Source organism: Ailuropoda melanoleuca, chromosome 12 (assembly GCF_002007445.2).
Source record: "Ailuropoda melanoleuca isolate Jingjing chromosome 12, ASM200744v2, whole genome shotgun sequence".
NCBI classification, from domain to species: Eukaryota; Metazoa; Chordata; class Mammalia; order Carnivora; family Ursidae; genus Ailuropoda; species Ailuropoda melanoleuca.
Window position 1 is genome coordinate 37,820,480 of NC_048229.1, and position 22,646 is coordinate 37,843,125.

Here is a 22,646-nt window from a genome sequence, read left to right on the forward strand (position 1 = left end):
TATGTAACCATTTGGGATTGACTTTTTCCCTTGGGTTCACCCACACTGATGCATGTTATCAATAGTTTGTTCCCTCTGGCTGCTGCGTAGGATATCATGGTATGGATGTATTAGGGTTGGTTTAACCAACTGAAGGACCTCTAGGCTGTTTCCAGTTTCTGGCTGCCATGAACAAAGTGTGCAGGTTTTTGTGTGAACATCAGTCTTATTTCTCTGGGATAGATAAATGCCCAAGAATGCAAGGGCTGGGTCACAGGGTAGTTGCATATTTAATTTTTAAGAAATTGCCAATCTGTCCCGCGTCGAGCTCCCTGCTCAGTGGGGAGTCTGCTTTTCCCTCTCCCTCTGGTCCTCCCTCTGCTCGTGTGCGTGCACACACACACACACACACACACACTCGCTCTCTCTCTCTCGATCACTCTCCCTCTCAAATAAATAAATAAAATCTTAAAAAAAAATTTGTCAACCTGTGTTGGCAAGCGGCCATTTGATATTCTCATCAGCAGAGTACGAGAGATCCAGTTTCTCCACATCCTTTTCACTGGCAGCTTCGGTTCATTCATTCAACCCAGAGTGACCAAGCAGCTCCTATGTGCCAGGGACTATCCTAGATACTATTCTGGGTTTATAGTAACGAACAAGATGCATAATTTGTATCACATAATCCAGATCACCATAGGATCGTACATGCTAAAGGGTGTAGGCAGGCAACAGACAAGTCAACAAATTGATTATGATAAGTGCTGAGGAGAAAATCAACAGTGATGCGATAAGGAGAGTGTATGCAAGTGTCAGGGGGGTGGACGGGTAGTCACGGCACAGTGATTATGAAGCCAGATGGCCTGGGTTTGAATCCTGCCCTGCACTTTCTAGCTGTATGGCTCAGACAAGTGAGCTGCTTATCTGTGCCTCAGTTTCCTCATCTATAAAATTGATAGTATCTACCTCCTAGGGCTGTTGGGAGGATTAAATGAGTCAACAATACCCAGAACACACTTAAGAGCAAGGAACAGGCGTGGATGGGGAGCCCATCTGTTTAAGAGTCTCTGTAAGAGCCACAGTGGCAAGCTTTGTGGATTTCCTAAGATGCAAGGCACCCAAGCGCTCTGGAGGGAGGCTGCCCCCACTGTGGGGTCAGAATCCTCCTCGCTCTGGCAGCAGGCAGCCATGGGCACAGCAGAGCAAGGGACAGCAAGGGCCTCCAATTACCCAGCCACCAGCACGGGCCCCTCCAGCAGAGTGGCTGCTTAGGGTACCTGAGTCTCTCTGCACCCCAAGAATCTGACACCATTCCCAGGCCGGAGTGGGTGCTGGCAGACTCACCTGGGCCCTCACTACAGGGTGGGGACCCTGGCAGAGGGCCTCCCAAAGCAACTGGCCCACAAAAATAGCTATTTCCTGTGCTGGGCTGTGGAGACAAAGGTAATTTGGAAACTCCCCTCCCCGTCCTGTCCTGCCCCTCTCCGGGGCCTGGCCCAGAAGAGGGAACTGAGAGAACATACTGGTTGGCATCTTATAAAAGAAACAGGGAACTGGGGAGGGAGGGTGCTGTTGGCAACTCTGGGTCTGGGGGGAAACGAAGCAATCTTCGTAGGGAGCGCACTCAGTCCCTTCTCGAAGAGGAAGAGCTGGCGAGTCAGCGAGGCCCAGAGACTTTCCAAGGGGCAGGCGGGGCAGCGGGGACCTGTGCTGCGGGCCTCCCCGTGGCCTGGCCTGGGCTGGCAAGCGCTGCTTTCCTTGGGAGCCATGAGTCTGGAACCAGGGCACCTTCTCCTTAGATAAAGCTGCTTTCAACCCTGCACAGAGTGGCCTGAGGACAGTACGCGTCAAGGTACTGCATGTTGGGGGAGGGCTGGAGCGCCTGCCTGTGACCCTGGCTTGTAGCAGGCGGTACAAACTGTCCTAGGGGAAGGAATGGGACACCGAGCCTTAAAAGCACACACGGGAGTTAAAAAACCAAACCAAACCAAACAGTATCACTGCTCTCTTTAAAACCCTTCCATGGCTCCCAGGGGCCATGAGAAGAAAGTCCAAATCTCTTACCACCAGGCCCAGCATGACAGGCCTGATGACCTGGAGCCCCCCGCCCCCACTCAGGGCACACACCGGGTTCCTCCCACACGCTTCAGAGGCACAGCATCTCAGGACCTCTGTACAAGCAATTCTCTCTGCCCAAAACACCTCGCCCCTGGGGGAGTTCCTCTTTATCCTCCAAGTCTAGGCTGGCAGGGCACTTCTCCAGGAAAAGTCTTCTCGGACCCTCCCAGACCCACCCTCCTGCGTCGAATAAGACCCTCATCTCCTGCCCTGTTACTCTCTCAAGGCACCCAGGCTTTTCCTTACGAGTTTAACTGCCAGTTAAATTACGTGGTTATTTGAGTGATGACTTGATATCTATTTCCCCCACCAGCTGGGGAGTGCCATGAAGTCAGAATAATGGTAATGATATTATTACTTTTAACAACAGCTCACATTTATTAACACCTACGGTGTTTCACAGCATTATCTCATTGACTCCATACGACAGCTCTGTAGGGTCAATACTGTCATTATCCCATTTTACAGATGGGGAAGCCATGTCAGTCCTGCCAGGGGACAATGGTTAGTTTGGGGGCACCCGATGTCCGGGTGACATTTCCGATCATTCCCTCCCCCTGGATGGGGGGGAGGGAAGATGCTCACTGGGGACAGAAGCTCAGGTCCATATGACATATTTTTGTCACCTTCTGGAGTGACAATCTCTGATTCCAAGGTCTCCTTCAAGTTCGAGTCCCTCCCCAGTCAGAGAAGACATTAATTTCACACATTTTTACTGTGCAACTACGGTGTGTCAGATGTGGTGGCCTGAGTATGAGAGATGGAGCGATAAACAGGACGCACGGGGCCACACGTTTGCACAGCTCATGCCCGCTGGGGAGGTGGACGTGAGGCCCGGTCTCTGAGCAAGATCAGTCGGTGGCTGCTGGGGGAAGGGGAGAGCAGGAGGAAGACACGGGGAGTGTGGAACTGTTCTGTACCATACTGTGATGGTGGCTCCATGTCACAACCTGTGAAAACCCACAGAACGAATGCAAAGAGTGAACCCTAATGCAAATGAGGGACTTGAGCTAATGATAATGAACATCAGTTCATTAGTCGGGACAAATGCACCACGCTAACGGGAGACGTAAAGACCAGGGGAAATCACACAGTGGGGACAACTCTCTGTGATCAATTTTCCATAAACCTGAAACTGCTCTTCAAAAACAAAAACCCCCCAAACCCCCTCCAAAGCCCTCTCTTGAACCTGCTCCCATTAGCCACTCGTCCCTCATGTCGCCTGCCCTCACCTGGCCTCAGGGGCTCCGTGGTCCCCGGGTCTTCCCATCCCCTGGCACCCCCTTCCCAGCCTCCTCTGTGGATTCTTCACCATGACTCTGGACAGCTTTTCTCTTCTCTATCAACACCCCTCCCTTGGTGATCTCATCTAGTCTCCTGGCTTTTAAATACTGTCTCTTCGCTGAGGACTCCTACATTTCCCTCTGCAGCCCAGACCTCTCCCCTCAACTCCAGACTTCAACATTCAGCTGCCTCCTAGCCGGCTCGCACAGCTGCCTAAAAGGCATCTTACGTTTAATAGACCCAAAGGTGTATTCTCGATTCTTCACACCACCTTCACCTTCTCCTTGCAAACCTCCACTCGGGTGGTCCTCGACTCAATGTCTTCACTATTTACCTGGTATTGAGGCCAAAACCTTAGTGCCATCTTTCCCAGGCACCCCACCCCTGCCAACCCAGTCCATTCGGACTTACTGTTGGCCCCACCTTGAAAACATTAGGATCTGCTTACTTCCCCGCACAGCGTCTCTCGCCTGGACCATGGACTTGGCAGGAGCTTCCGCCCTAGTTTCCTGGCTCCCACCCCTGCTCCCACACACAGCCAGAGAGACTCTGTTAACATGACTCAGATCACGTCCTTCTTGCACTCAGAACCTTCCCACTATACATTTAGGAGAAAGCCTCAGTCCCTACATGGCTTCCCATGGAATTCTCTGACCTCATCTCTTCCCATGTTGTCTTTTATTTTAGCCATTGAGGTGGGTGTGTAATGGTATCTCACCGTGGTTATCATTTGCATTCCCATGATGATGATTAAGATGAGGTATGCACTTTAAATAATAATAAACCGGTACCATTAACACAGCATTTATTTTGTGCGAGGCACCATGCTAAGTGCTTTTCTACCGCGTGATACCTTTCCAAACCTCCTGGGCTAGATGTATTTTGGAATTCTGGATAATCTGGATTTTAGACAAGCAAAAGAGCTTGTACCCCAGGGAGGTCCAGGGAAGCATCTATCACATGAATATTTCTGCAGCAATGATAATCTGTCAGTTTGGATCATGTTCCATCTGGGATGGTGGATCTGTATGAAATCCCTGACTCTCCACAGCCATTTTATGAGGTAGGTAGTATTACCACCTCTAGTTTAGAGAAGGGGAAGTTGAGGCACAGGCAGGTAAGTGCTTTGGCCATAGTCACACAAGTAGAACTGGAAGGCTGGAGTCCCAACACAGGCCATTTTTACTATAGTCTTCCACCCCAGTTCTTAGGGCAGCTGACAGGAAATTAATCAATGCTTGAATGAGTGAATGAATGAATGAATGAATGGGATTAAAAGCTGGGAAAGTCAGGGGCGCCTGGGTGGCACAGCGGTTAGGCGTCTGCCTTCGGCTCAGGGCATGATCCTGGCGTTATGGGATCGAGCCCCACATCAGGCTCCTCCGCTGTGAGCCTGCTTCTTCCTCTCCCACTCCCCCTGCTTGTGTTCCCTCTCTCGCTGGCTGTGTCTATCTCTGTCGAATAAATAAATAAAATCTTAAAAAAAAAAAAAATAAAAGCTGGGAAAGTCAGAGAACCCAGGCTCTCCAGCTAATTATTGCTCATGGCAGGAAAGTCAAATGCACTCGGCTAATTCTGTGTGTTTAGCCTAATCAACGTACTTTGAATCCAAGATCTGCTCAGATATAAAGCAAAACACACACCCCCCCGCCCAAAAAATGATCCTCAGAAATAAGAGTTGTCTCTGAGAGTTTTCGTATTACCTTATTTTGAACAGAACGCTATTTGGCAGAGACACATTAGCACCTAAAGACTTGCCTTTTAAAGATTCTTTTACAAAGGAATAGGGACAAATAATTGTAAGCAACATTCATTTATTTTTATTTTTATTATTATTATTTTTAAAGATTTTATTTATTTATTTAACAGAGAGAGAGAGAGAGCCAGCGAGAGAGGGAACACAAGCAGGGGGAGTCGGAGAGGAAGAAGCAGGCTCCCAGCAGAGGGGCCTGATGTGGGGCTCGATCCCAGGACTCCGGGATCACACCCTGAGCCAAAGGCAGACGCTTAATGACTGAGCCACCCAGATGCTCCAACGTTCAATTATTTTAAACAAACTACTTGATGTAGAAGTCTTACGAGGCATTAAACTAGAATTTTGGAAACTGAAATAAGTGTGTGTACGGTAATACTGACACCTATCTTGAAGCACAGTGCCACTGGGAAGGATAAAATTTCATTTTCCTCAATTGACCTTTTTTTTTTTTTTTTAAAGATTTTATTTATTTATTCGACAGAGATAGAGACAGCCAGCGAGAGAGGGAACACAAGCAGGGGGAGTGGGAGAGGAAGAAGCAGGCTCATCGTGGAGGAGCCTGATGTGGGGCTCGATCCCATAACGCCAGGATCACGCCCTGATCCAAAGGCAGACGCTTAACTGCTGTGCCACCCAGACGCCCCCTCAATTGACCTTTTTTATTCATATTAGAATGATTAGTCTGATTGACTCAAAAAACAAGTGCTTATATAACCACTCTTACGTGTTCACGTTCATTGGTTTATCCATTTTCAGTAACTGTCCTTAAAAAAACATTAGGTTTTTATTTCTAAAGACCCAAATTTCTCTACACCCAACATGAGACTTGAACCCACAACCCGAGATCAAGAGTCGCATGCACTATGGACTCAGCCAGCTCTATGGACTTAGATAGCTGGGGACCCCTAGGGTTTTTGTTTGTTTGTTGTTTTAATTTTTTAAATGTAACAAAGTAAGTTAGTGGCTGGTTATACGTTAGAGATCACCAACACACAACTAAAAGGGGAATTAAAAAACCCCAACTGTCTCATATATATGACTGGGTTCCTGAGGCTTGGGGTATGGTTTCCCGTGAAAATGTAATGCGTAAGTTCCAGAAGTGCCATATCACACTTTCAGATGGATGTGGAAACAATGGATGCTGGAAATATATATAAATGGCCTGAAAAATGACTCTCATGAGAAGGATGCCTGTGACGAGTAGAACATTGTTTTCTGGTATGTGAGAAGACGTAAGCAACATTTACATTTCAGCTTTTTTTTTTATATCATAATGATTCTAAGCGTGTCACAAAATTTAAAAACTTAAACATATAAGTAGACAGCTGATTATGTCATCTGTAATCCCTACACAGTTCAAGTAGGCCCCAAAACTTTTTTAAAAATCTCTTTGAGGGGCGCCTGGGTGGCTCAGTCGTTAAGCATCTGCCTTGGGCTCGGGGCATGATCCCGGTGTTCTGGGATCGAGTCCTGCATCAGGCTCCTCCACTGGGAGCCTGCTTCTTCCTCTCCCACTCTCCCTGCTTGTGTTCCCTCTCTCGCTGGCTATCTCTGTCAAATAAATAAAAATAAAATCTTTAAAAAAAAATCTCTTTGAAAAGACGGGGAACACCTGGTTTTTGGACACGTATGGGTTTTTTAGTACAAGTATTTAAAAAAACTGGGAAGAAACACATTAGTTTGCAAATGTGATCGTCTTGGAGGATTCTGGGTACTGTGATTTCTTTTTTTTTTTTAAACAACATGTAAGAATTTGATAATCAGAGGTGCAAACAATACAGCTTTATAAATCTGAAGCTCACCCAAGGACATGATAAAGCAGTAGTTCTCACCCTTGGCCGCACCCCGGAAACATCTGGGGAGCTTTAAAAGAAAAACATCCCACGCCTGGTCCCACCCTTGGTGATTCTAATGAACTGGTCTGGGGTGGGGCCTCGGGGTTTCTTAAAACTCCCCACATGACTCTAATACGCAGTGAGGAGGAGAAGCATGGAAGCAAAAATTTTCCAATCTTTTTGTGGAACATGCTACTAAGTGTTTTTTAGAAAGTAAAAAGGTCCCATAGCCAAAGAAGCAGGATTCTTTCCTGTAAGATTTCTGAGCCTATAAAATGCAACTGTGGACCGTTGACTTTTACAGGAAGAAGTCACAGCGCAAGGTGGACATCTGTATGAGTCTGTGTCTGTCTGTCTGCTCAGCATTCCTTCTTTGGAGCAGCCGTGCCATTAGCAAGCCCTGTCCGCTCCACCTCCTAACCTGCCCCCCATTTTCCCTCTCCTCGTCCCACCCTGGTCCTGTTCTCCATGGTCTCCCGTCTGGACAATGGCAGCAGCCTCCTCCCTGCCCTCCAACTGCCCCTACAATTCATTAGCCACAAAAGTGAGCTAGTGGAGGTCCCTGGGGCACACCGAGTTTGAAAAAGCTGCTTCCAATGGAGACCGCCCACGGTGTTCCTAGGTGCCACACTAGGACTGCGGACGGGTCTGTCTTAAAGTGAAGGCAGTGTCAGGGATGGCAGGGCTGCGGCAGAATGAACCCGGGTCCCCGATGCCTCTGTGGAACCGCCAAGTCACGGGCCCAGGAAGCAGCCCGAAGAACCCCTGGACTTGGGAGTTGGGGAGCCCACCCATTCCGACAGCCTATGCTGGCACAAATGGGGTTTTCTGTTACTTGTAGCCAAAAGTATCCACGCTCTCCCCTCTCTGTGAAAGTACCGGAATTTATGGGTCATACTCATTTTCCCGGGTAAAATCACCTAATTTCTTTATCTCGCCGGCTCTACAACAGCGGGGACATTTGTCTGTCCTGTTTACCGCTCTGTCCCTAGTACCTGAAACACTGCCTGCCAAAGAGCAGGGACAATGACTGAGCTCAGTTCTTGCAACAGCTCCACAAGGTAGGTGTTCCAAATACCCAACTCCTCCCGACGTCTCCCCGTTGTCACCCTGCAGTTCCACTGGCCTTCTAGCTCCTTCGCAGAGCCAAGCTCTTCCCAGTCCAGGACTCCGCAGATGCTGTTCCCTCTAATGGGAATGCTCCCTCACATTCCACTAAGGTCTTCTCATCCCTCTGGCTTCCCCTCAAGTGTCAGTCCTTACAACAGACATCTCCTGACCCCTCCAAACACATCAGGCCTCCCTTGGATATGCCCTCATGGTCCCGCCATTGGGCCACTTAGCACAGATGCAATCACACAGCTGGTTTCCTCCCCTGAACTATGAGTTCCAGGAAGGTGGGGACCTCTATGTATTTCCAAACCCCTAGAGGGCCTGGCACACAGAAGGTGCTTAATAAATCCCACACCTGACTACTGTGGCCAGGACACTTACTGCTCACTGAATACCTTTCTAGCTCCTGCTGTGAGGGAGGCCCATTCAACACGTGCTGTGTGTGAAGGGAACTGAACTGTGTCACTCTGGGCCTTGGCATCTAAGTGCTGCTATGTGACTCTCTCGTTCCCTGTCCTGATGTAATGACCCTGGAAGCTACGTGTTCTAGGCGTGAGGCTTCAAGATGGGAGCCCCCATCGACCTGTGTCTCTGAGGTACAATATAAAGTACCCCTGACCTGACCTGCCTGGTGTCATGAGTAAGGAAATGATATCTGTTGGGTCCAACTTCAGGATTCCAGGGTCAACCTATTACGGCAGCAGTTCCTGCCTCTCACTAGCATCCCTGTGAATAGAGGCAGCTAGATGCAGAAACAATCGTGACCACAGATGGGAGGTGAGGTACAAGGTGGTGTGGCCTCTGGTTGCCAGAACTGAACCCCTGAAGGGAAGAGAGAAACGGGGGATGGAATAACTCATCCCTGGGGGAATCACCATTTTCAATTCCTGAGGTGAGGGATGAAAGGACCTGGACCCCCCCCCCAGGACAGAGCCTGCCTGGGGGCCCTCATCAAACACAGCTCCTTAGGGACCCCCCCCCCAAGGACAGAGCCTGCCTGGGGGCCCTCATCAAACACAGCTCCTTAGGGATCACGGCCAAAGTCTCAGCCCCTGGGGATGGGAGGAGGCTGCTCAGAAGCCAGCTCTGGCCTGGAAAACCCGATTAGCTAGAGGAAGCTGAAGCAGCAAGGCTGCAGGAATGGGCCTGGGCTAATTCGGGCTGACAACCTTCCCGCGGAATCACCCACTGGGGCTCTGCCCTCCCGGCTCCATCCCAGAGAATAAATCACACTGTCAGGTCTAATTTGGGATTCGGCTGATGGGCTGAGCAGAGCATCCATGCGTTCTGGCCACAGAGGTCAAGGGCAGCCCACACGCTAGCGGCCAATGCTAAAAGGCCCTGGGATTAGTGAGTTGGAAAAGGACTGGGAAGCCAACAGCAGCAGGTTTCCGACACACACCAGAGACGCTCTGCTCTGCTCCCATGAGATTGCTGGCCCAGGCCTCGGCTGTACAAGCCCCGTTTCCAGAGCATGGAGCTGCTATATCCAGCTTGGGGCTGAATGCAAGATAAACACTCATATTTAGTAAATAAATTGTCATAATGGCACCAGCGAGTGCTTGCTATCTTATAGGCCTGAGACGAAGCTGCCCAACCTCTGACACGCAGTAAAGGCTAATGCATGTAAGCCATGACCACCCACCATCACCTCCACCCCCTTGTCTACCATGTAACTACTTGGTGCCAGGCACTACTCTAAGTATCTGAGATCCACAACCAGTCCAATTCTCAAGGGTTAGGAGGCTCCTGGGTGGCACTCCCTACCCTGGGCTGAGCTGGACTCTGGAGCCTGTGCTCTTGGCAACCATGGCAAACCATTTTTGATTTCGCCATTTTGATTTCAAGAAGCTCGCCCTGAAACCCCGAGACAGGGTTTGGTGTCCCCTCTGACTTTCCGCAGCCCTGTGGCTTCCTGTATTAGAACTCTCATCACTCCAGGCTGTCTACCTACAGAGCTCTCCCCAAATACTCTCTCTCCAGGAGGGCATCTGGTAAGCCTAGGGCACAGCACTGGACCGGAAAATGGGAACTGCCCCATGTTTGTGAGATGGATGGATGGTGACCCAAGTCCCAACCCCTCATTTTACAGAGGAAGGGGTGGAGATTCAGAAAGAAGAGCTGTAGGGGGAATTTCACTGAAGAAAGGGGACATGGAGAAGGAGAAACTGCTCCTTGATGAGTCTCTTCCTCCTCTAAGGCCCAAAGCTGCTTCCAGAATGCCCATCTGACCTCCGGGCTGGCTCAGCACCTCCTCTGGCGGCCCACCGCCCGCTCTGGGGGGGTCACTGCCACTGAGGGCCTGCTTCCCTCACCAGATGAGGAGCCCCACAAGTGCAGGGTCCCCCCCGCCATGAGGCAGCCTCTCCACACCACCACACTACAGGGCTGGGCACAGAGGAGGCACGTGTTAAGTGTGTGTTGAATCGGCCCGCAGAACCCCAAGAAAGGAAACAAGGCCGGAGCCTCATTCTAGGAAGAGGAGTTAAAAGCACAGTTTGGGAAGGGGAGGCCGGGAGAGGTCTTCTCAGCCATCAACCTGCAAGCCAGAAGGAAGGTGTGGGGTTGGTGCTGCTCACCAGGACTGGACCGGAACCAGGGAGAGGTAGTTAACGCAGTGTGGATGTGATCCATGAGAAAGCTCTGGAATGACTGAAGCATCCCCAAAGCAAAATATACAGCCCCGTTCCCACCCTCCCAGGTGGGAGGATTTATTTATTTTTATTTTATTTTATTTTATTTTAAGATTTTATTTATTTATTCAACAGAGATAGAGACAGCCAGCGAGAGATGGAACACAAGCAGGGGGAGTGGGAGAGGAAGAAGCAGGCTCATAGCAGAAGAGCCTGATGTGGGGCTCGATCCCAGAACACTGGGATCACGCCCTGAGCTGAAGGCAGACGCTCAACCGCTGTGCCACCCAGGTGCCCCAAGGTGGGAGGATTTAAACCGAGGTCACAGAGCCAGACTGCTGGGGTCCTGGGGTCCTCTTATGACGTAAAAAAGCCCAGTGCCAAGAGCGAAGGATTTGGAGACAGACTGCAAAGGTCCCCACCCCAGCTCCTCTACCTGGTAAGTAGCTTCATCACTCTGTGCCTCAGTTTCCAAGTCATTACTGTGGGGAGATCACAGCAGGGACTTCACAGGCTGAGTGCAGGAAGGGAATGATCTCGTGCACATAGAGTGCTCAGGGAAGGGCTGGGTGCAGAGTCAGGACTCATTCATGTTAATGATTACTGTTCTTCTTCCCCTGTGGAGCCAGACACTGTTGGCTGGCTAACCCTACTGACATTCTCAAGTCCCTTTTCCCCTGGCTTCTTCCCCAGGAGAGGCTGAAAAGCTCAATGAAATTTCCCACCTTCCTGGGAGCAAGGGGAGGCCACTTGACACATTTCTGGTCAGTGAGATGTAAGTGGAATCTTCTGGGGGGGGGTTGGGGGGGGAAATCCTCAAGCAGTTCATGACTGGAAAACACTTGCTGCTGGGGTTGACCTTCCCCTCCTCGGCCTGGCTGGAGCCACAGCAGCAACCTTGAGACCTTGAGGGGAAGGCCAAGTGAATCCAAGAAGCTCTAGGCCAGACACCATGCAGCCTCTGAACTAACCTCCCGGCCAAGTACCTCCGGATTCGTTGTTACGGGAGAGAAATCAATCCTCATTTGTTTAAACCGCCGTGGGCTGGGTTTTCTGTTCTTGCAGCTAAAAGCATTCCTGGCTGATGCACCCACCGTAACACAAACGGCTCAGGGCACAAGTCCACGGTAATAGTTTGCCATCCTCCGTTTGGGTCCCTGGGTGAGAACCTCTGCCCTAGAGGGGAAAGTGTGGGAAACTGGGCTTGAATAGTGCTTATGAAGCCTCCGTCGCCATATTCTGCTCTTCCTTTTCAGCTGCATCTAGTTCCATCTGGGCAATTATTCACTTACTATGTTCTTTAAGCCACTTCATTTTCATTTTTAAAATTTCATTTTTAAGTAATCTCTGTACCTAGTGTGGGGCTCGACCTCACGACCCCGAGATCAAGAAATGCACAACTTTCCCGACTGAGCCAGCCAGGCGACCTGGTAAACCAATTCATTTTTAAACTTAAATATACATTTAAAATGGAAACTGTGGTAATACCAAAAAGAAAAGTTGGCATCGTTTGCTGCAAAAATAACAATAACTAATAACAAATACAATGTAAACAAAATATGTTCATCTACAAATCACTAAGAATTATCTGATGTAGCATAATTTGGGTTCATTGGACTAGCAAGAATTCTTCATTTTTGCCTTCTATCGGGGGAAAAAAAAGATCTGGCAATGCTCATCATTTTCACAGGGGAACAGAGGGCGAGAGTTAAGTAGGGGCTGCCCCTTGGAGAGGGGACACGTTGTGTTGTTTGCCAGGACTCCCGAAACGCCGTTCCCAAGTGAAATAATTGATTTAGATCTCCCACTGGCCGGTGGAAGAATTAGGTTGGGCACCTGCCTTACTACGTCCATTCGGGGCCTCCTCAGAGAGGCCTTCCTGGATTCCCTGGCCTAAAATCGCCCCTGTTCCTCCCAGGCAGCCCGCTTCCTGCTTTACTCATCACTGTAGTTCTTAACCCCACCCGACTTCTCCTCCATTCACTTGTTTGCCTGTCTGTTGTTTTATTCTCCAGGAGAAAGTTGGTTCCTGTAGGGAAAGGATTCTCTTTTATTCATTCTTGGAAGCCCCAGGGCCTAGAACATCACAGTTGGGGTTTAAATGCATATTTCTTGTTATGGTCAGGCAACACAGGGAAGACTGAGGAACCATTACAGCCTGGAGGATAGGAAGGAGACAGGGCAGCCCCACACGGTGTGGCATCCTGAGGAGGATCCTGGCATAGAGGACGGTCGTCGGTGGAAAAGAAGCAAAACATGACTAAACCCTGTGACTGAGTTCATCATACCAGCGCTCGTTTCCTGGTTCTGGTAATCGTACCAAGGTGCATAAGACGGTAACGTGAGGGGATGCTGGGTGAAGGGTCAATATGTGATCTTTCCGTATGCTTCCTGTAACTTTTTTGAAATCTAAAATTCCTTCAAAATAAAAAAGTTTTGTTCTTTTAAAGACTCTATTTATTTATTTGAGAGAGAGAGGGAGAAGCAGACTCCCCACTGAGCAGAGAGCAGACGCAGGGCTCGATCCCAGGACCCTGAGATGATGACATGAGCCGAAGGCAGACGGTTAACTCACCCAGGCACCCCCAAAATAAAGAAGTTAATAAAGAATTGTGCTAAGAAGCATTCTTTGATGGAAATGTGGCCCCTTGAGACTGTCCCACAAACACACTCCAGGTACGTGGGCAGAGCCTTACGCCAGGATGAAGGAATATGAAGAGACCCAACAAACAGGCAAGGGAGAAGTATCTGTCCAGATTTGCTCAGTTCCCAAAGTCTGACTCCCTGGTCCCTGCAACTCAGCCAACAACACTACCTGTGTGCAGAGTCTGGATGCTAAAATCTTCTGGTCTCCACTTTCCATACTGTGAGGGTCATTTGGTGCTTCGACGATCAAACGATACCCTCACTCCCACGGCTCCCAAGCACCCTGACTGCATCCTGCCAATAAAGGTTGGTGTCCCCTTATGAATTATGAATGCCCCACTACCAACTGCAACACCACTGCTTTGTCTATGCCAAAGGAACAAAGAGGATGTTCACTAGCAAAACCCCCAGAAACCTACTTATAATATACTCAAGATCTTTCTATCACGGGTATTTGGCAGATACACAGCTGAATGCATTTGCTTAAACTCAAAGAACTCGATACCAAAGAGGGAATTTTAATCTATGTAAGTTTTAAAAAGTAAATGGAGTTAAAATTGAAATTAAAACTGAATTTTAAAAAAAGTGTGATACACTAACGGATGCTATGAACAAAGATCTCCAAGCTCCCCCGTCGCTGGGAACAGTGGGAAACGTGCTGCGGAGGCTCCCACACAGAGCATGGCCTCTTTCCTCTTCATACTGCAAAGCATGTAAGTATGTCTCTGCATAAGGAGGGCTGTTCATGTGCGGGAAGAGGTCTGGCAGACACCCCGGCCCTCCAACTGCTGATGTCATTATCTCCGAAGGGAGGACATCAGGCTTGCTGGTGACGTGCGGGACAGTGAAGGAGACTTCCATTTTCCCCTTGATACTTTTTCAAGTAGTTTTTAAAAATAACAGAGGCCTGTGCGTCCTAGCTGCACGATTTAAGCAAACGAAGAGCCACACTCTACTCACGCTCCGTATGTTCCGGACACTAGTGCTCCTTGAGGGTCCCAGGAGAGCTGATGTCAAAGACTGTGCAGCTACGGAGAAGAACAACACAAGGTTATGTCTTTGGCCAACCTGAGCCTTCCTGCTCCAATTTCTGTCAGTCACAAATTCACTCCCTCAACAAATACTTATTGAATACCTGCTCTGTGCACCAAGGGTATAGCTGTGACCAAGACAAAGTCACTGTCCTCAGAGAGTAGACATTCCAGGAGGGGAAAAGACAATAAACAAATAATGTGGAGTCAGGGAATGGTGAGTGTCTTGAAGGAAACTAAGCAGGGTGAACAGAATGATGGGCCTGCTGCTTCCCATACTGTCAGAGAAGGCCTGAGGAGAGGACAGACACTTCGGTGCAGGAGGACCACAAACTGTGTGACTACTGGGGCAAGAGCCTTCCAGGCCATGGGAATGAATGGCCAGTGCCAAGGACCTGAGGCATACTATGCATGTGGAGCATCTTAGGAATAGCGGGGAGCCAGTGTGCCTGGCACAGGGTGAGTGAGGGGACAAGTGGAGGGAGGTGAGGGCAGGGAGGTGACAGGGGCAGATGGAAGGCCATTATGAGGATATTTCCTTCAGACAACTGGGAGCAGAGGAGTAGCAGAGAAATAGCACTCGTCCTGACTTGTAACTTTATATTATTAATTTATGTTTTAAAATATTTAGTATGATTGTTCATATGTGAATGGATAGTTCATGAAAACTTTATATTATTAATTTATGTTTTTGAATATTTAGTAGGGTTGTTCATATTTGAATGGATATTTTATGGATGAATGAATGTCTCCAGGCTGAGCAGCCATTGTCCATATTGTTCACCCTCACATTTCAGTTTAGGCCAGGTACTTACTAAGGCAGGGAAATGAGATCTGAGGGGATAATCTAGAACCTTCCTATAAGGTTCTAGGTTAGGCCATTAAATTAATGACTCTCACACCCTATGTGCCAGGCTCTGTCCTAGCAGACACATATTGATTCATTTCACTCTCTCAACAACCCTACAAAATAGACACTATGACTTCATCCATGGTGCGGAGGAGGGAACTGAGGCGCAAAGGGGGTAAAGAACCCATTGGCTGAGGCTGCCCAGCCAGTCAGAAGTATATTATAGCTGGGATGAACCCAGGCAGCCTGGCTTCAAGGCCCACTCCTGACCACTTGGCTAGGCCAATGGTCATGGCGGTCAACGAAGAGAGAGCTAACTACAGGCTGGAAATGCTTCCCAGCTCCACTTCTCCATTACCACAATGTCTGAATGCACCCAAACACCAAGGCCAAGCTCAAACTCCAGCCAGCTCCTCAAGGAAGCGCCCAGGAAGGAAACTAGCAAGCAGCTAGCCAACTTTCCAGAATCTAGGAATCAGGTTATCTTCAATAATCTTGCCCCCAGAGGGTCCAGGAGAAGCCAAAAGGGCTTCTTAGCCTCTTTCATGCCACAACCCCTGTTGGCAGGCTGCTAGAGTGTGGACTCCTCCTCAGAATCATGTTTTTAAGTGTACAAAATACAATACATAAGGTTATAAAGGAACCCAACTATACTCAGATATCAAAGGATCTGTAAAAACAAAACAAAACAAAAAAAACTTAAAAAACCTAACCTGAGATACAGTAATATTCATGCTTCTTTATAAATGCTTTAAATTACGAGATCCTAGTGCTGGGTCCAATAACTAGAGTAATTTAGAAACAGATGAGTGTAAATGATATTTTGCAATATCTGCAACAATTGTAATGTGATATGGAAATATTTTTACTTTCTCGTGGTGACAAAGTCATAGTCACTGCCAGTACAATGTGGCTTGTGGCCCTCACTGGCAAGGAAGGGAAATGCTAAATTTCAGAAGGTGGAGGAAATAAAGATGTAACTCCCCCCACCCCAGTCAACTTCACGGTGCTCTGAATTTCGTCCTTGGATGAAGGGTCCACGGACCTGAGATTAGGAATCCCGAAGCCAGACGCCAGACAGGGTGAAGGTGGAGCATCAGGTTCCCCGGGAAGGTAACTGGTGGGCGCAGGGGCAGATTCAGATCCTTGTGAGTCATATGGGAAGGGGTCCTGAGAACTGGCAGTTTGGGGCCGCCCTGCATTCGTCTCGCTTTCTCAGTCAGTCCCCTGAACCTTACCTTTCCCCCTCAGCACCTGGAATTCCTCTGGGAATGCCCCCTACCTCCACCATGAGTTGGCAGGGAAGGGGAAGGGCTGGTCATACGATCCAGGCCAGGCCAATAAAGCCACTGAACCTCCTCTTCCCTGCTCCTGGCCTCAGAGATGGCTTGGGGTAGCCCTAGCATTGAAGCCAAGGTGATTAGATTCAATAAACAGCAGCCTCAGGACGTGTCCGGGGACTACAGGGAAAAGAGATGGTTTCTTTCTCCAGGGGCGCTGCTTAGCCAGCTGGATATATACATGGAGCTGCCTCAGAGCCTATCTGAACACAAGGGATATACAGCCAGGAAGCAGAAGGAAACGGGGCCCTGGCCACTGCCTGTGAGGCTCTGGATCTAGCCACACCTGAAGCCATTCAGTACAGAACATCCCAGGCCTTGAGTTCAAACACCCTTTGATACTTAAGCAGGCTGACCTGAATGTCCATTTGTCCACAAAACTAAATGACTCGATTAACACAGAAGGGCAGAGCTGAGTGCAGTTCTCGACAATTCCCCTAGCTCACTACCAAGCCATTTAGAAAAGCACAAAATAAAATCAGATACAGTTACTATACATAGAAACACCAAACAGAAAAACACATATTCTTTAAAAGCTCAGAAATGGTCTCTTGGGTAGTTGCTTTCCCTACGCTGGTCTATGAAGCCCCGACCATCATGGTTTTTAAGATGCTTCGCAGGGCAGGAGGGAATCAGAAGCACCCTGAACATTTTCCTTTATCATCAGACTTTCCATTAAAAAAAAAAAAATTCCTGGGATGATCGGGAAACCCCTGCAATAAAGCTCCTGTAAAATTTTAATAGCTGCCTTTTAAATGACAGTGGAAATTGCTTTTCTGCCACTTTCATTCTCCCCCTTCACTTCTCTAGAGTGAGGTATGTGGCTCTTTAAATGCACAATAGCAGTGACGTGTGGCCGTGGGAGCTGTCATGTCCATCAGTATGGGGTCCCTCATCCATGGGAGGGGCCGAAGCAGAGGGGAGGATGATGAGGGGTTCGGGCAACGGCAGCAAAAGTGGGCTACAGGGCCAGCAATTCAGCCAGGACCCCAGAGCTCCCAGAGTCCCTCCCTCACACCACCTGGGGAAGAAGGACGGCCTTGCAGTTGCCTCAGCAATCCCAGCACACCTGCCAGAGCCACAGCCCAGCTGGCCCACCTGTCTGTCACACAGGCTACGCTCACAGGGCCACGCATCTCATCTCCCAGGGTTTACACCAAGAAACAGAATTCCAGATGACAGCACCTGGGGGTGAGAGGGTATCCTGGCCTGACTCCCGGCCTGACTGGTTCTTTGCCTCGGCCACAGTGATTGGTTCTGGGAGAGACACAAGGTCCAAGCAGGGCCAATCAGTGCAGGCCCTGGAAAGAGTGCTGGAAGTACTGGGGGGATGGCATGGGATGGAAGGCGGTCTGCTGAGGGCTCTCTGCCACCTGGGAGGTGGGGGGCACCGGAGAATGAAGTCAATGCTGAGAGAGGCAGAGCCCGGAAGTGGAGAAGGGTGCGTTCCTGACAACACCTGAGTGACTGACTCCAGTCGGGCCAGCCCTGGGACTTTCAGGTCCCAAAGCCATTAACTTCCCTTTGCAGCTTCAGCCAGTTTGAGCTGGGAAGATACTGTCATTTACAACAGAAATAACTGACTGACGGAACCGGAAGGGAACCTCAGAAATCAATAGCGCGTTCCTTGTGTTTTGGTGAATGCGATCCTTTCTAAGCTGATGAAACAAAACTATGTCATGTCTCTCCAGAAAACAAAACAAAACAAAACAAAAACACAAAACACTATGTTTCAAAAATGTCAAAGGCCTCTCTGAAGCCCCTGTCCATAGGAACTGGAAGAAGAACATTCTGATGTAGTCTGAACTGTCCACTTGATGGATAAGGAAATTGAGGTTCAGAAAGCTCACGTGACTTGTTTGGGGTGCAGGGCTAGCTCAAGGCAGAGCCAGGCCCTTCCAGAGCCCCCAGGAGGTACAGTCCTCGGGTGGACAGTGCAGAGGGAAGGGGAGGCAGTGGGTGAGGCTGCAGGCCCCCACACCCCCATTTACCAACAGCAGCTCCACTTTTTTCTGCTTTAAAAATTGGGCTTTCAGGGAAGTATCTGACCGAAGTTCTGCCACTCCACAGTAACATAGAGAAAACCAGTCTCCTATGACATTTCAAAGTATTTACGTGTTACTGACCTTGGTTTTGATCCTCACTGAAATCTTACGAAGCAGGCATTACATCCGCTTACATCTCTCCATTCCCCTTTGCTTGGCCCTCCCCGAAGACCACGTGAAGAAGGGGTCGCTAATCAGACGGGTCAGAGATTCTGACTGTTGGTACCTGCTCTTCCAGTGGGCGGCATTACCAGCCCCAAAGGCTAGCACCATGCCTACGCGCTCTTTTCTCTCCCTGCACCCAGAGATGGCAGCTTTCTCTCACGCTTTCTGTCTTGGAGCAGGACACACAACCCTGGGCAATGTTCATCCAACTTCTAAGAGGGCCTGGCCACACGCACGCCCTCTCCTGACCAAGCACTGATGGGGGCAGCCAGACCTTTCTCCTCTGTGCAGCTCATCGTGTAAGTGGCTCATAGGGGAACCTGGCTCGCTGGGGCCTTTTGCTACAAGTTGCCTTCTCCTTCCTAGACTTCATCAGAGATTCACATTGTGGCATCAGGGACCAACCCACCTATTAATAAAGTGGTTCAATCATGCTTCATTTAGAGAAGATTCCCATTATACCCATCCTTACCCCATCTTTGAAAGAGTAATTTAGGAAAATATCTGTTCATTCAATGGCTTCTACCCACCTGCCAACAAAGAAAATCTGCTATGTGCAAAGACTTCTGCCTTGGGAAAATCTAGGTTCTCAACTGCTATACTGTATGGCAGCCACTGAGATCATCTTGCAATTAATCATGTTTTCTCTTATGACCTATATTCTATTAATAACACACTAACGACTTAGCACTAGTTCTTTCGTTGATTGATTCAGTCCGCAGATAATGCCTGAGGCTGGGGCACTGACTTGGAGAGTCTTATGTCCTTGTTTCCTGTCCTCCCTTCCCCCCCCCCACCGCCACTGAAGGGAAACATCAGGATATAGGACACCACTGTGCCAGGGGGCCCTGTGGCTGTCCTGCCTCCAGCCTTGCCCAAGCGACTCCGCGAAAGAGCGACATAAGACAGACCTCTGCAGAGAAACTGCTGAGGGTAAGCAGCTTCGTGTGACCATTTCACGCACAGCAGCCTGGCCAGAATGTCAGGTCTGCCACCACCAAACGTACTGAAGCCACAGACTAAGGGGAACTCTCTGTCACTGCAGGTGGGAGCATACATAGGAAGAGACAGTTTGAGAGAGCGGTTGGCAATTTCTTGTAAAGAGGAAGAGACCGTAACCTCAGTGACACGCTTCACTTCCCCACTGGCTGGGGTCTGGGATTCCCTGCCGAGTTCCCAGACCCATGCGGCCTTGCAAATTCTCACTCTGGCCTGAAGCACGAGGTTTTTGCTTTGATTTGATGGCATGCCAGGCGCTGTGTTCAGTTAACTATCAACCCATTTAACCCTTGTAACAGCCCTGGAAGTGGGTCTAGTAGCATCCCCATTTTAACCAAGCAGCGAACTGAGGCACAGAGAGGTAACTTGCCCAAGATCCTATAGCAAGTAGATGGCACAAATCCACCAGGATTTGAACCCAGTAGGTCTGGCTCCAGAACCACCAACAAAGCCAGTTCCCAAACACTGCAGTTGAGAGTACGGGCTTCGCCTCGAAAGCCAGCAGATTCCACATCCAGACAAGCATTTCAGATGGATCAAAGACCAACTGCAAAAGGAAAAATCTATGTGTGTCTAGAAGATAACACAGGAGCATATCTTCATGTGGGTGTAGGTGAAGGTTTCCCCTTCAGCGATTCAAGGAGAGGGTGTGTTATCCTCATAGAAAGTGTCAGACTCATTCCCACAGTCCTTTGTCCCCTCCCCCGTCTGCCTTGTTCCAGCTTGTAATGTGGAGGTGACACTTGGATTTGAGAGGGTCCCACCTGTCCCCAGAACACCAGTCTCCCAACACAGAAGGACTGAACTCTCTGGGTGCCCCAGCCCCCCAGGGAAGGTGGGTTCAGCAGCCAGGAGGCTGGCTGTGGCCAGGAGGGGGTGAGAAAGCCAGACCAGTGCTGGTGTTCACTGCCCCCTGCCAAGCCATTGAACCACATGTCATTTGACACATCTTTCGTATTGAAACGACAATTCTACTTTAGACCACTACTTGCAGCCGCATGCACGCCTAACTAAAACTTTACCTTGCCACAGCTGGGCTCTGGCAGCCCCATGCAGCGCCATCCCCCTGGAGAGAGTGAACAGCCACTAACATGGATCTGAAGGTGCCTCCAAAAGAACTCGGCTCAGGGATAAACTTTGGGAATCAGAGATTTCCACTAAGCATGACTGATCACAGGCATCGAGAGAGAACGTGGTGTCTGAACTAATTCTCAGGGGACCTGAATTTTGAACAGCTTTCTTTCTCCCTATGGACGTCTAAGAGCAGTCAGGGAGACTGTCATTCTAGGGGCCAAGCCCAGCCCACTGGCACGACAACACTGTGCTCTGCTGGCCCCAGGCTCACAGGCTGGGGAAATCCTGCATAGCTTGTGGATCCTTTTTCCTCCTGTCACCAGCCGTTTGCTGGATGTGCCAACAGTTAAGCCCCTTCCTGCACTCCATAAAAACAGCCTGTCAATGTGGCTGACTGCTGGGTGCTTTTCCACAAAGCGCTCCCCAGATCTCAGCTAATCAGATGGAAGATAGAACAGTGGTCACTCTACCAAAATAGGTCAGGCTTTATTTGTTAATCCTCTTGTTCATAATATATTGAAAGGGAAGAATGAAAAAAAAAACATTAGCAGCGAGAACATGTAGGGTTGTTACTCAACCTATCTGTGCCTCAGTTTGCTCACCTATAAAATGGGGATAATAATAGGGGTGTTGTGAGGACTACGAAAATTACTCCATGAAAAAATATTTAGAGCAGAACCTATCATGTCGTGAGTGTTCAATAAAGGTGAGCTAACATTACATTACCTTACTGCTGGTGACATGGTGAATTTTTTACACTGAAGGCCCATGAAAAGCTTCAAAACCCTCCTCTCTGCAAAGAAAGGCACTATTCTCCAGGGCTCAGGGTCCTGTGGGTAGGAAATGGACCTACTGGGTGCTGGCTGCCCACCCAGCAGTCACTCTTCCCTTTCTTCGCCAGGTACTCGGTTAATACTACATCTCCCGACCTGCCCTGCAGCTAGAGGCGGCCAACAAGAGGTGGGACTTGCAGGAAAATTCCTCACCAGAGACCTGGAGCTGGACTATACTTTTGTGCCCATTCCCCCACCCCAATTCCCACCTGGATTCAACTCACTGGTTTGACTCCAGGGGTCATACTAGACCGTGATGCCACCTTATGGATGAAGGCCATCTGCTGGGGATGGTGAAGCAGAAAGATAGAAGGATCCCATGGAGTTGCCACACCAGCCCCGGGCTGCCAAACTCTGGACATTTTACATATGAGAGAAACCATCTTCCATGGATTTTATACTGGTGTCCTTTCTAGTCTCTGCAACTGGCAGTCAAGTGTATTTTCAAATGATACTCTGGCCTTACGCAGCAGATGGCCAGTGGGACAGCCTTCTACACCAGAGAAATCCCTCTTGAAACCTGCCACCATGTAACATGCCCTCAGGCTTTAGAGGACCCTTGATCTCTCCTTGACACCAGGCAGAAAGCTAGATGCAGAATTTCCCACACAACAGGGTTACCACCATTTTGCCTTACGAGGAGGTAAAATAAGAACTACGGAAGATCTACTGAGTCATTCATTCAGCAATTATTAAGCACTACTGTACGCTGGACACTGTGCATGGTAGGGTGCTGGATATGGTAAATAAAGGCAGGCACAGTTCCTGTCCTTACAGGTCTTACAGTCTAGAACGGGGGACAGAAAATAAACAGGCACACAAATACATTTTTGAGTGCAAATGGTGAGAAGTACCATTCAGGAAACCCAGGTGGATTTTAGCCCAGAGCTAAAGAGAAAGGAGAAGGAAGCCATTTGAAAAGTGGAAGTAAAAATACCCCAGGAT

At 49.2% G+C, this 22,646-nt stretch overlaps 2 long non-coding RNA genes across 5 annotated transcripts in view; one reads left to right on the forward strand and one right to left on the reverse strand.

The window, feature by feature from the left end:
- Window positions 1-1,807: 1,807 nt before the first annotated feature.
- LOC117795195 overlaps window positions 1,808-22,646 on the reverse strand; it is a 100,762-nt gene continuing 79,923 nt past the window's right edge. Inside the window, exons 2-4 of one of the 3 annotated variants that reach the window (XR_004619067.1) lie at window positions 14,325-14,392; window positions 11,705-11,894; window positions 1,808-1,902 (exon numbers count right to left, since the gene is read on the reverse strand). This is a non-coding gene — a long non-coding RNA (uncharacterized LOC117795195). Of the gene's footprint in view, window positions 3,048-11,156; window positions 11,895-14,324; window positions 14,393-22,646 lie in introns of those variants that run through there. The other 2 variants (XR_004619066.1, XR_004619065.1) reach the window with 2 other exon arrangements.
- Window positions 11,023-13,078, forward strand: LOC117795196. 2 transcript variants are annotated; one of them, XR_004619068.1, is made up of 3 exons: window positions 11,023-11,157; window positions 11,412-11,493; window positions 12,844-13,078. It is a non-coding gene; the product is annotated as an uncharacterized LOC117795196 (long non-coding RNA). The 2 variants fall into 2 exon arrangements; XR_004619069.1 differs by having other exon boundaries at window positions 11,412-11,482.